The sequence below is a fragment of the Zingiber officinale genome, chromosome 2A (assembly GCF_018446385.1).
Source record: "Zingiber officinale cultivar Zhangliang chromosome 2A, Zo_v1.1, whole genome shotgun sequence".
NCBI classification, from domain to species: Eukaryota; Viridiplantae; Streptophyta; class Magnoliopsida; order Zingiberales; family Zingiberaceae; genus Zingiber; species Zingiber officinale.
In genome coordinates, this window is record NC_055988.1 from 42,871,658 (window position 1) to 42,886,173 (window position 14,516).

Genomic DNA, 14,516 nt, shown 5'->3' on the forward strand with positions numbered 1-14,516 from the left:
GCTCCCACAGTCGCCTCTAGGTTTAGATAACCTAGCTCTAGGTTCAGATAACCTAGAAACAGCAAAATAAGCAATTAGTAGCTATATTCAGTATTTTATTTTCAGTGGCACTGTACTAGATTAGATATCCATTGGGTTGGGCTCCCACAGTCGTCCCTAGGTTCAGACAACCTAGTAACCCTACTAAATTCGGGACTTGCAAACCCGGGTCTAGTTAGGGATGCGCGCACAGCAAAGTACAGTTGTCGGGCCCACTAGCAACATGATTATGTATTTTCACTTATTATGATAATAGCTTTCAAACTCATAATCTAGTTATGTGATTATAGTTTAAGATCAGCACTAGCTCAGTTTTAACTCAGTTTCAGTTTCAGTTTCAGTTTAGTTTCTCCTAGTTGATACCATGAGATAGCTCCATGCCTAGATTTTATTATGCATGTCATGTTTCAGTGTTTATGCCATGTAACTCCAGTATGCCATGCTTTAACAAATTCAGTGCATGTTTTCAAATAGCATTCTTTAAAAACATGTTTGCATCGTTGCATGTTTTAGTGAGGTAGATGGTTTCTTACTAAGCTTAAAGCTTACATATACTATTTTTCCTTATACTGCAGATAAGGGTAAAGGAAAGATGGACTAGCAGAGGAAGCTGGAGGTCAATGCAGTGATGGTGTGTGTGGCAGGAATCTGGAATGAAGATCCTTAGGGAGTTTAGCAAATTAAGAATTTAGTTCCTTGTCTTAAGATACTTTTATGCATTTCTAGTGGTTTAAATGCTATGAATTAATAAGCTTTGCACTATATCATGTTAGAATGCTAGTTAATAGATATTAGAATGTTTTCCATGCATTCTATAACTGTTGTGTGAGATTTTGGTACGAACAAGTGCTGAAATCAGGGGTTCTGATTCGAAATCAGAAACCCAGACCGATCTACAGATCGATCAAGACTGGGCTGTACCACTGGATCGGTCAGCCGACCGATCCAGATGCGAACAGAGAGTTAGCGTCTGCGAACAGTGAGTACCGAAGCTTACTGATCGGTCAGCCGACCGATCAGTGAGCCACTGGATCGGTCTGCCGACCGATCAGTGTACTCCTGGATCGGTCGGTAGACCGATCCAGCCGCATACAGAAGCGATACAGCTTCTGGATCGGTCAGCCGACCGATCCAGAGCCTTCTTCCGTGCCAGTATCAAGCTGGATCGATCCGACAGCCCAATCGATTCATGGATCGATTGAAATGCCTGATTACAGCTAGCAGGACATCCGAGAGGCATAGATTACCTTCCCTAGCATGTGTACAACTCCTAGGTACACCTAGAATATTAAGTTCAGATTTTACAGTAATCAGTTTAGTAAAATTTTAATAAATCCAGATTTCCGCAATAGTAATTTAGCACAGTATAATGCAGCGATCGGCCTTACAGCTTAGTTAGTAGAAGGCGGGTCGTTACAATGTCAAATTGCCATGCTAAGTTTCTGTGCAGAAAGTTTCTTGCTTGGGTTTGTTGTTGAACATGATTATAAGCTAGGGTCTTCCCTTCCATTACTTACCTTCCGTGGTATACATGTTAAGCATGCTAGTTTATTATTCGAGTTTAATTGTATAGAAGGAGTTCACTTTAATTCTTAGCATGTAAGCACAGTAAGAAATGTTTAGATTACCTGTTATGTTGTTTCCTGTCGTGAGTTACAAATCAGTGGCGTAGCTATTCTATAACATTTTCTAGGTATGCTAGTGATTGATGAGTTTAGTTCTTTTCTAGAAGGTTTGCATGATAAATCGTAGCTTTAACGTGCAAATTAGGCTTTGGTGGTTTAGTTGCGATAAATTTCATGTATAGCAGATCAACATGTTCTAGTTAGCTTAGTTGTTCTAGAACTACGACACGCTTACATTTGAATGCATTTAGAAATTTTATGCTTTATGCTTCAGCTGTTATTTAAGTTCACATTCGGTTTCTTGTTGTGAAATTCTTTAGAAAATTTTATAGTGTTCTAGTAAGCTCTTCTAGGAGATTATGGGAAGCAATAAGCAAGAAAAGACCCAGTCTTAAATTGATTCCGAATTTCAGAAATTAAGATCAAAAGCACACCAAGTGGTTAAAACAAATGCCAAGGCATTTTGATATAAGAGTATAAAGATAACAAGAGATTTAAAGCAAGAGGCTAGTACCCGACTTCCAAGTGTAGGACCGTTAGATTCGATAGAGGGGGGGGTGAATATCGATTCGAAAAAACAAGAGTTTAAGCGCAGCGGAAAAAGATAAAGTAGACACAAATATTTTTACTTCGTTCGGAGCCTGTGACGACTCCTACTCGAAGGCCTGTGGTCCTTGACCACTTTCGTTGGGCAATCACTAGCAGATCGAAATATGATTATAGAAAAGTACAGGAGATGCTAGTAATAATAAAGCAATACCGACAAAGAAAAAATTAAACAAAAACCGGAAGAGCACTTTTGTCGGAGCGTCGTTGACGTCGCACTTGAACGTCGAGCAGCAAGATCAGCAGAAGAGTTCTCAGTCAAAAATTGATTCTGAAGCTCTGCGGGGCTTCTTTTATATCTTGTTCGGCGCTGGATCCCTTCCGGCGCAGGTGACGAATCGCTCAAATCAAGATGCTCCACGTGGCGACGGTGTCCGGATAAAATTCGCCTTCCGGCGCCGGACCACCTTGTTCGGAAAGACTCCTTTTCCGCAAAACAAGGTTGATGCGAGGCAAATATATATCTGTAAAACAAATGGTTATACGGTTAAAGTTCAACAGATAGATAAAGAGAGTATGACTTAGATTCGTCTTTCCGAGACGGAATCTAGTCACGATCTCGACTTAGACATCCGAAATGGATCTAAGCCGGATCGACGCCTAATGTCCCCTTCCCGGGAACGCGTCCTCACAGTCACTCCCCTCCAGTGACTTACCTCACTTACCTGCCAGACGTCCGGTCAGCCCGTCGACCCGTCTGGACTTCTCGCCAAGCGTCCGGTCAGCCCGTCGACCCGCTTGGACTTCTCGCCAGCTATCCGGTCAGCCCGTCGACCTAGCTGGACTTCTTGCCAGCTATCCGGTCAGCCCGTCGACCTAGTTGGACTTCTCGCCAGACGTTCGGTCAGCCCGTCGACCCGTCTGGACTTCTTGCCAAGCGTCCGGTCAGCCCGTCGACCCGCTTGGGCTTCTCGCCAGCTATCCGGTCAGCCCGTCGACCTAGCTGGACTTTTCCTGCACACTTGATCAAAGTGTCAAACAACAACACAACTAACTTAACCTATTTGTCATTCATCAAAACCTGGGTTAGACCGTTAGTGCTACCCGCACCAACAATCTCCCCATTTTTGATGGAATGACAACCTGGTTAAGTTAGTGAAAGCATATGTACGAAACAACATGCATTTGTGTGGTTTTAAAGTCAGTTTGTGTTTTCAAATTGGTTTAGCTAACTTAACCACCTAACCCTCCTCCCCCTTTGGCATTCATCAAAAAAAAAAAAACAAGGGTAAACAATCATAGTGTAGAGTTACTGAATAACACTTAAACAATCATAGTTCAGAATTTAAGGACAAAAGTATAATTTTTTAATCCAAGAAAAGATCAAGTTGACTTGGGGGAGTATAAAGTTTTGAAAACTTGTATAAAGCAGTAGTTTTTAGCTTTTAGAAAAATTTCAAGATTTAAATTTACAAACATAAGTGTATAAGGTCTAAATTTCAAGATTTAAATATTCAAAACAAGTTTCAACTTTGAAACGCTTTTTCAAACATAAGTTTTCAAAACCAAAAATTCCAAAACTAAGTTTGAAAAACCTATTTTTTTTAAAACTAATTGAAATTTACTTTTCAACACTAAGTTTGTAAAAGATTCAATTTTCAAAATCAAGGAAAATGAGTTTGAGAAGCTTAGTTTGTAAACTAATTTTTTTCATAAAATTTAATCTTGAAATCAAAATATCAAATTTTAAGAACTAGATTCAGGACAATATTCAAAGTAAAGTTAAATTAAATTTAAATCTTTACTTTTAGTTTTCAAAGGATATTGGTAAAAGTAAGATCATATTTTTAGAATGTTTTTGTAAAATTTGTTTTTCAAAATCAAATTTTCAAAGTTCAAAACCTTTCAAACTTTCAAATTTTTGTAAAAAATTTCACAATTTTTAAACAAGGTGTTTTTAAACTTTGATTTTCAAAATTAAGTTTAAAATTCAATTTGGAAAACTAAAGTAGTTTTATTTCTCCCCCTGAATTTGATACTTAACTTTAACCAGCTGTCTAACCAATTAGGTACTAACTAACTATCAAAAGATAGTAGCTTTCACTTGGTTAGTCAGATTAAGTTAATTATAATCAATCAGTGTTTGACTTGACTGATGAACTTTAATCTGATTAATATCTGAATTGTATTTAACGTCCAGACTTATGCTGATGCACTGAAATAAGCATCTTAAGTCCAGACAGTTGGCCTATGCATCTCACCCCTTTCTATGTTTATCAAACACAAGCAAGGTAAACCTAAGGTGTTGGTGAGATGCTAAAAAAAAAACTAGTCCTATGGGTACATGCTTTCTAAGGATGTAAAACTAGTCTAAGGCCAAAACTGTTTTCGAAAGTCTAAAAATGGAGAGTTTGAAAACAAACAAGTTTAACCTATAAGTTGGTAAAATCAATTTTGAAAGTATTTTTGAAAGATCCTAGCCTATTAAGATAGAACATATTCCATGTAAGTTTGAAATGCTACTAGATAAATCCAAAATAATTTACAAATAATGTAGCTACAGAAGTAGGTCATCACTAAAGCTACTGAGATGATGAAGGTGGTGGTCCAGATCCCAAATGTCACGCCCCAAAGGAGTCCCTGCCAGACAAAAATCCGACAGAGTCTCCCCTGTACCGGTGACAATATGAAGCATCACTACAAGCAAAATACATCAGCCACATGCGGCTGGAATATTTATATACACAACCACGCAGTTATAATAACAGCCCACACGGCTGGAATGAAACAATCACAACCACGCAGTTATATATAAAACAGCCTACACGGCTGTACCAAAAACCAACACAGCGGAAAAACGAAAACGGAAAGCCCACACAAGACAAATAGATACAATGCATGCCGGCACGGCTTAAACACAAATACAACACCAAAAGAATAAGATAGCCACATGGCTAAACACAAATACAATGACATGAATAAGAAAAGAATATACAATAGAAAATGAACACAGTCTTCGGATGTGACGTAGGACCCGGCAGACAGGATACTCCAAGCGACACACCAACCATCTACCTGCTACCTGAAAACATAAATGTACAAATGCGGTGGTGAGTATAGGTAACTCAGCGGGTAATAGACAAGATAGTGCATGGTCCATAAACAACATGGAGATCACAAGTATACAGTCTCAGTAGGGAATAAGAACATGATCATACGATCATAATCAATGCATCTGAACATACCTGACATACTAACTTGACATAAACTGTACAAACTACAACTAACATAATGACAGATACATACCCAATCTGGAATCGACACATGGTACAATGATCAGTAAACTCACCGGATCTGCAACAGATATACCCGTGACACCTGTGCAATATAGATACGACTGCATATACATGTAAAATAAATGACATGTATGCAGCATGACAACCAAATGCAACAGTCATATCTCAAACAAATGCAACAACGACAATCACATGCAACTAGTATCTACTAGGCATGTATGCAAATATAACCCCCAGATGCACCGTGCATCATATGCAAAAGTGCATGCATGCTCCATGGTCACCCCCGCCACCTCTCCGAACACCACGACCCCTGTATGGCCGAGAGGCTGACTGTACTACCCTCCAGCCCACTATATAGTAGTCGAGGCGGACAGTCCGCTAATAGCTATCTAGCTACATAGCATCAGGGTCCCTGACTGCTCACAACGCCGGATCTCACTAAACCTCGTGACCGGGTGGCACGACAGGACGAGCGACAACTGCTCTAGCTACCACTACCCATGAGTGGCCGAGTGTGCGGCGCTAAACCAAACCAACTGATGACTCTCTCACCACAAGGGAGATAATGGTCATCAGATGCAATGAATGATGAACATGATATATATATATATATAATCATCATCCATGCAACAACCCCAAACCTCATAAATACCTCCAACAAGAGTATAATCGTCATGATACCTCCACGTATCCCACCAAACATATGTACACACTACACATGTATAATCAACCAAAAATCTTCAATAATCCCACCAGACACATGTACACAAAAATATAAGTACAATCAACATGTATCCTCCAATAAAAACACAACAGACATGTGTATATACCCCAAACATACAATCAACACAACTCCTCCAAAAGTACATGACAAATACGTATGTACACACCCCATGTAAATGCATGGTCAACAAGATGACTCCTATAACACATCACCACCTATGTACAGTCAACATCATATACTCAATCAGCATGGTAATACCAACAACCCGACAATCCCTACAAGGCATACTCTACACGTGTAATCACAACAGAGTAGATATCAAGAGTAGAGACTGTATATGAATTAAATAGATCATCTCTAAGCTCAAGCAAAAGAAACAAGCAGGAAAAATAGCAACTGAACACGATATAGGGTAAAGTAACCTAATCCGTCAAATAATAACCATGCACTGAGTACAAGAAAGTCTACATAGAGGCCAAGGAAGAAATACCCGCCTTTATCTGTCGATCGTGCCAAATAATCCCGCGTCGAGGCACTCATCCCGAATCCAAGTCCTGTGATCACATAATATATATTTAGCTAATTACATAGGTAGCAAATAGCTAAATAAACTTCCCAATCTAATTAGGGAAAACCCTAATCGAAGTAACTTATCTAATTCCTTAATTCAACACCTTCTAGATCCAAACATAGTCCACAATCTATTAATCAATCCAAAACTCACTAATCCAAACTCATCATAAATCCACAACAACCTAACATCATCATCTCCAACTAACCAAACCACCACATCTGATAATCCAACCAACAACCAATCCAATGATCCTAAGAATGATCACATAACAATCTACATCAACCGATCATCATATCCACAAATTTCCACCCAATACAAACCTCAATCAATCACAAACTCCAACATGATTCACCTCTAGATTCTCACTCATATCCATAGTTTCCAACCTCACATCCCTAATCTAATATCCCCATGGATGCAACAATACTTGCTAACATATCTCAGCAAAACAAACCCTATCATCCTGTACGAACCAGATTTAGCAACACACTACTAAATCCAACAGAAAAACCTAAATGGAAGTCATTTACCTTGAGGTTTGGCAGCATATTCAACAGCTCACAGCACCATAATCCCCTGCCAACAGCCACCAAGAGATTCCCTACACCATTTCAATCCTAAATCAACACAGAACCTAGCCGTGGAACAATTAGTTTACTAAATTCCTTATCAAACCGAGCTCTACAAACCTCAATAGATCACTCACTCTTAGTTGAGACCTCCACAGCTTCAAGAAGTGGAGAGAGCAATGACCGGCAACAAGGAAAGACCCATAGCACGCTGATGCTCTGTTTCCTCTAATCCAGAACAGGAAGATCATCACAAACAAACCCAATGAAGCAAGGTCTATGAATTCTCAGAATCTCCCGACGAGCCTTACCTCAATCGACCCGTGCGATCCACCTCAACTGGAGACAATCCGCAATACCCTCCAGTGAACAGATCAAGGAGGGGAACTGAGAGAGCTCAATCCGCCGAGAGAGATACGAACCGACTCCCCCTCCCCCTGCCGTGCCCTAGCTCCGCCGTGCCTTAGCCGTTGAGTCGCTGCCATGCGCGTAAGCACAACCGGGGCGATCGCTCCATCAAAGATAGGCGATACCCTCGAGATCCAGCGCCAATTTCTCTCCGACAGCACGTGAAGGCGAGATCGCGATGGAAGAGACCCCCTCTGTCGGCGATCCAGGGCAGAAGCACAAGAGAGAAGAAAGGAGGAGAGGGCGTTGGTGGAACACGTAGAGGGAAGGACGAGGGGAGGACTACTGCCGACGGTGAACTCGCGGTGGTCGGCGATCGGGCACGGAGGAATCGCCGGAGAGAGCTCGGGAGGAAGGGAGTCGCGTGCGAAGGGGAAAATGAAGCGGATCGGGAAAGAAAGGAAAGAAATTAGGGATTTAAGGATAATTTAATACTTAGGGTTAACTTAATCAAACTCTAAGTTCACTCCTTAATCAACTCCCACTTAAAATAATACTTAGGGTCTCCACTGTACCCCGAATCCATCCTCTTGAAACCAGTCATACGAACTCCGTTTAAATCCCGAAAAATTTCTAAAAATTTCTGAAAAATCCAATAAGATTTTTCATCCAATAATATTTATTATTAAATTTTGCGATATCTTACACCAAGGATCGAAGAAGTGTCATCAGCTCAGTGTGTCGGGTGTCCCCGGCAGCTCGTAAATCGGCAACCTCTCGTCGTATGTCCCGATGAAAATCAGAGTTCTCCTGCTGGAGACTCGCCATAGCTCTCTCTAGTCCGGTCATACGGTCGGCTAGAGTGCGGGGACCGTGTCGTGGTGCTCGAGCTGGGGGTGGTGGCGGAGCCGGTGCGGCTTCCTCCGGAAATAGTGCGAGCATGAACTCGTCCACCTGTGCGTCTGGATCGGGCTGGTGCTGTGCCCCCCTCCGCCAAGACATAGTCCCGTCATCTCTATCTATCTGGATGCCGGCTAGGGAAAAGTTCCGAGAGGATATGACATCGAACTCGGTCATATGGGCAACGTCTCCTCTAGTGACATCAATGTGCAACGAGGACATGTAGGCTGTCAGAATGTGACCAAATGGTATATGGACTCGACTGTCAGTCACGAATCCAGCTGAATAGATGATAGTGGAGAAGATGTGTAGGCTAATGTCAATGTCTAACCTATGAATCAGGGCATAAAGTAAGAACGAATGGAATGGGCGCATCACAGCGATGTCCCGAGTAGTCAGTGGTAAAATGCAAAGGACTACAACCCTATAAAGAGCGTAGTCCTGGACTCGAAGTTCTACTGACCTAAACTGTGTCACAGTGGGATCTCTCTCTCCCCCAAAAAAATACGAATAAATCGTATCGAGAGTAATATGTGAGTAGGGATCGTCGAACGGTAGATCCCTCGGAGGATAGCACAAAAAGGAGCAAGTAGATGGACGCAACTCTAAAAACTCTCGGATAGTCGTAGGGGAAAATACGATATCAGTGCCTGCTGCCCTAGTGGTATAGGTGAAATCGTCTACTTTTACTAGGTTATTGCAAAATTCTGCACACAGACTTATGTTTATTGGACTGGTACATTCGACAAGGTTCCTTAAATTATAGTGTCCTATAACCTCTAAAGCAGAGGGACATGACCTTAGGAAGAACGATCTATCTATGCAGGTAGTCCTAATGGCCTTATAAATGGTGGACTCAAATTTAATCCTAAGTTCGTCTGTGGGAAACCTAGGGTCTGTACTAGCATTGGAGGGTACAGCACCAGTATTTGTTCGTTTCCTACTGTATATATAAAAAAATATTCTAAAAAATTGAGAAGACAAAAAAAACAATTTTAGAGAGGGGAAGAATTTTTTTTTTTTTTTTGAAATTATGTGTTAAGTTTTAAGTTTGAATAAAATTTTGAGATTAAAATTTTAAAAATTAAGTTTTAAAATTTAAAATTTTGAATTTAAAATTTTGAAATTAAGTTTAAAATTAAAATTTTGAAATTAAGTTTTAAAATTAAAATTTTGAAATTAATTTAAGTTTTAAAATTAAAATTTTGAAATTAATTTTTAAGTTTTAAAATTAATTTAAGTTTAAAATTAAAATTTAAGTTTTAAAATTAAAATTTTGAAATTAAGTTTTAAAATTAAAATTTTGAAATTAAGTTTTAAAATTAAAATTTTGAAATTAATTTAAGTTTTAAAATTAAAATTTTGAAATTAATTTAAGTTTTAAAATTGAAATTAACTTTTAAGTTTTAAAATTAATTTAAGTTTAAAATTAAAATTTAAGTTTTAAAATTAAAATTTTGAAATTAATTTTTAAGTTAACAATTGAAATTTAGAAATTAATTTTTAAGTTTAAAATTGAAATTTTGAAATTAATTTTTAAGTTTAAAATTGAAATTTTGAAATTAATTTTTAAGTTTAAAATTGAAATTTTGAAATTAATTTAAGTTTTAAAATTGAAATTTAAGTTTAAAATTAATTTAAGTTTAAAATTAAAAATTTTGAAATTAATTTTTAAGCCTTATTCATCTCACCCGATCTATATTATCAATCAAGGAATCCTATGATTTTGTGAGATGAAATTGGTTTGATTACAGAGTTTTGGTTTAACTTGTGTTAGATTCAGACTTAGCTTTGGTTTCCACAAATAGGCATTCTTCGAATAAACTTCTAAGCTTGGTGAGTCACAAGGACATCATTAGAAGTAACCAACCTTTCGAGATTTTCCGAATAGTCCTATCCACGGAACTTAGTACTACATCTTGGTCTAACTGGTTAGGATTCGTTTAAGGGTAGCTTCGGTCAGTTCCACTTGGCCAAATGCACCAGATCGAAACCATATCTTTCTAGACATGCGATGCCCAAGTTTCCCTAACGTACTATCATCCAAAAATTTCACCAGTACCATGTTTCAAGTTAAACTTGGTCTCTTTTTAACTAATCCTAATTACCCTGCCGGGTTGGTAAATTTTTGGTTACCCTATCGGGTAAGTTAGTTTTGGAGGTGCCAGCTATTCTGGAGCCTCCCCCTGAATTATTGGCCATTAATTTAAGTTTTGATTTTAGGCTTGTGTCGATTCTTTTTATAGTTATAGTTAACTTGGTGATAATTCTATTTAGATTTTGAATTTGATTTAGGTTTGTATTTTGGATTTTGGTTTGGTTTATTTAATTTTATATAATGTATTTTTTCTTTAGGTATATAATATTGATTAAGTCCTACTTGCGTGGTCAGACACGCTTTCGGAACCCAAGCTAGATTGGTTGACTTGTATTGGGTTATTAATGATTTGAAGGTTTTATTTGAATTCGACTTATATCCTAGTCCGGTTTTATTATAACATGCTTTTTGATTATTTAGGATTAAATCTAAATTTTTTGATCTTGTTGTAAATTTTTCTAACATCTCTTTTAAGTTGTTTATTTCATTTTTTAATGATAAATTCTCCTCCTCAAGTGTTAGATTTTGAGTTGGATTTGAATTCTTTAATTGTTCCTTGAGGTTTTGATTTTCCTCAAGAAGTGATTTGTTTTCATTTTCTAATTTAGTTAATTTACTATTTAGACAGGAAATAATTCTAAAAAAATTTTTGTTTAAATTTAAGTATACCTCATTCGGGCCTTCGGAAACGAGTACGGACTCGTGGCTTGTTTCGGGTTCAGACCCGTCGTCATCTTCCGACTCGTTATCTGTTTCGGCTTCGCGGGCCATCAGTGCGAGGTGGCTTTGATGTTTCTGCTCTTCTTCCTCCGATTCATCCGAGGAGTCGTCCCATGTTGCTTTGAGTGCCTTCTTTTTGGTTGGCTTTGGTTTGTCAAACTTTAGTTTTGGACATTCGTTCTTGTAATGTCCCTTTTTGTTGCAACCGTAGCAAGTCACGTTCTTTTGTTCTGAAGGAGAGCTGATCTTTTGAAGATCCTTTTTGCTGAAGCTCCTCTTTTTCCTAGTGAACATTTTTCTTACCAAGTTCACCAGGTATTCTTCGTTTTCGGAGTCTTGGTCGGAGTCTTCTTCAAGTTCAGGCTTGTCTTTCTTTTCTTTGGAGGAACCTGCAAATAGTGCTATACCTTTCTCGGCTCCAGCATTAGTTTGTTCGTGTAATTCTAATTCACAAAACAGCTCGTCTAATTTTAAGTTAGAGAGATTCTTAGAAATTTTGTAGGCATCCACTATTGATGCCCACAAACTATTACGTGGAAAAGCGTTTAGAGCGTACCTTATTAAGTCTCTGTTCTCCATTTGATGGCCTATTGCATGAAGCCCGTTGAGGATGTCCTTGATCCTCGCGTGTAGTTGATTCGCTGTTTCTCCTTCCTGCATTTTTATATTAAAAATTTTATTTAGAAGCGGGTCTCGTTTTGTTACCTTAGCGTCGCTTGTTCCCTCGTGCAGTTCGATCAACTTGTCCCATAGTTCTTTAGCGTTTTTGTGTGGACCGACTCGGTTCAGTTCTTCTCTTGTCAATCCGCACTGTAGAGTGTTGATCGCTTTATTTTCTGTTGATGCTTTTTTCTTGAGATCTGCTGTCCAGTCTTCAGGATCCACTAGATTCCCGGCGTTGTCCATTGGAATTTTGTAAGGTTTCGTAATGCTCATCCACTGGTCGAAGTCTGTCTTGAGGTAGACCTCCATGCGCTTCTTCCAGGAGGGAAGTCGTCCCGTTGAAGAGTGGAGGTCGACCGTGTCTTGAATCCTTCTTGTTGGGACATTCTGTGCACATAAATAACCGAAGAAAATATCCCAAGACTTGGTCTTGGATTAGTAATCAGGAGAAAAGAAAGTAAAAAAAATAGATTCGTGTTGCACTAATTTAAATTGATTAGTTAAATATTAAGTTATCGAAACACCAGTTTTAAAATTAATTAAAAAATTCACCTACTCGATTGGTGGTTGCACCAAATCGAGGCGACCTACTCGATACCACTTGTAGGACCGTTAGATTCGATAGAGGGGGTGAATATCGATTCGAAAAACAAGAGTTTAAGCAGCGGAAAAAGATAAAGTAGACACAAATATTTTTACTTCGTTCGAGCTGTGACGACTCCTACTCGAAGGCCGTGGTCCTTGACCACTTTCGTTGGGCAATCACTAGCAGATCGAAATATGATTACAGAAAAAGTACAGGAGATGCTAGTAATAATAAAGCAATACCGACAAAGAAAAATTAAACAAAACCGGAAGAGCACTTTTGTCGGGCGTCGTTGACGTCACACTTGAACGCGTCGGCGGCAAGATCAGCGAAGAGTTCTCGGTCAAAATTGATTCGAAGCTCCTGCGGGGCTTCTTTATATCTTGTTCCGGCGCTGGATCCCTTCCGGCGCACGGAGTGTGACGAATCGCTCAAATCAAGATGCTCCACGTGGCGGCGAGGGGCTGGATAAAATTAGCCTTCCGGCGCCCGGATCCCTTCCCAAATTTGCCCCTTTTCCCGCAAAACAAGGTTAGTCCGAGGCAAATATATATCCTGTAAAACAAATGGTTAGCAAAGTTCAGCAGATAGATAAAGAGAGTATGACTTAGATTCCGTCTTTGAGGCCGGAATCTAGTCACGATCTCGACTTAGACATCCGAAATGGATCTAAGCCGGATCGACGCCTAATGTCCCCTTCCCGAACGCGTCCTCACAGTCACTCCCCTCCAGTGACTTACCTCACTCAGCCCGTCGACCCGTCTGGACTTCTCGCCAAGCGTCCGGTCAGCCCGTCGACCCGCTTGGACTTCTCGCCAGCTATCCGGTCAGCCCGTCGACCTAGCTGAACTTCTCGCCAAGCGTACGGTCAGCCTGTCGACCCGCTTGGACTTCTCGCCAGCTATCCGGTCAGCCCGTCGAACTAGCTGGACTTCTTGCCAAGCGTCCGGTCAGCCCGTCGACCCGCTTGGACTTCTCGCCAGCTATCCGGTCAGCCCGTCGACCTAGCTGGACTTTTCCTGCACACTTGATCAAAGTGTCAGACAACAACACAACTAACTTAACCTATTTGTCATTCATCAAAACCTGGGTTAGACCGTTAGTGCTACCCGCACCAACACCAAGGTTGTCGTTAAACAAATCCAGGTGACCAATTCCGAGGTCTTGGCCCTGGTAAGACCAAGGTCTTTATCCTCATAGAACTGGAGGTTCGCTACCTCAGTCACTATTAGAGAGCGCGCATAAGATGGTACTAAGTCTGGGCCCAAGAAAGAGAAGAAGAAGAAACTTAAGAATTAATTTCAAGTATAAAGCTATAAGTAATTGAAACAAGTATCACCTATGTTTAGAACTAGCCAAGATTAGCTCTTTTAATTCTAAGCATATCGTATTAGTTTTCATTTGCTTTCCTTATGAGTTTATTGAGCATGATTAGCTTTATTTCTAGCATGCAGATTTATTCTTATATCATGAGTATGCAGTTTATTTTAGTGCTTTGCTATGAGATGAACATGTTTAACCTTTTCTGTTTAGCATTTCAGTCTCAGCATCTTTTGCATCTTATGCACTTATGAGCTTTTGTGAGATAGATTAGTACTTACTAAGCGTTTCACTTATAGATTTATTTTTTCTCCTACTGCAGATAAAGGAAAAGCTAAAGTATAAAGAGGAAGGCGACAAGGAGGATGCGTGATGGATGGTGTGTGATGTTGAACTATGGAAGCCTCGGGACCTGGCTAAGAAGCTGTTTAGAGTCCTTTAATATTATTAGAGAAGTCGAGATTGTTAAAGAGTTATTTCCTTTCCTTATGTTGCTAGCTGAGAG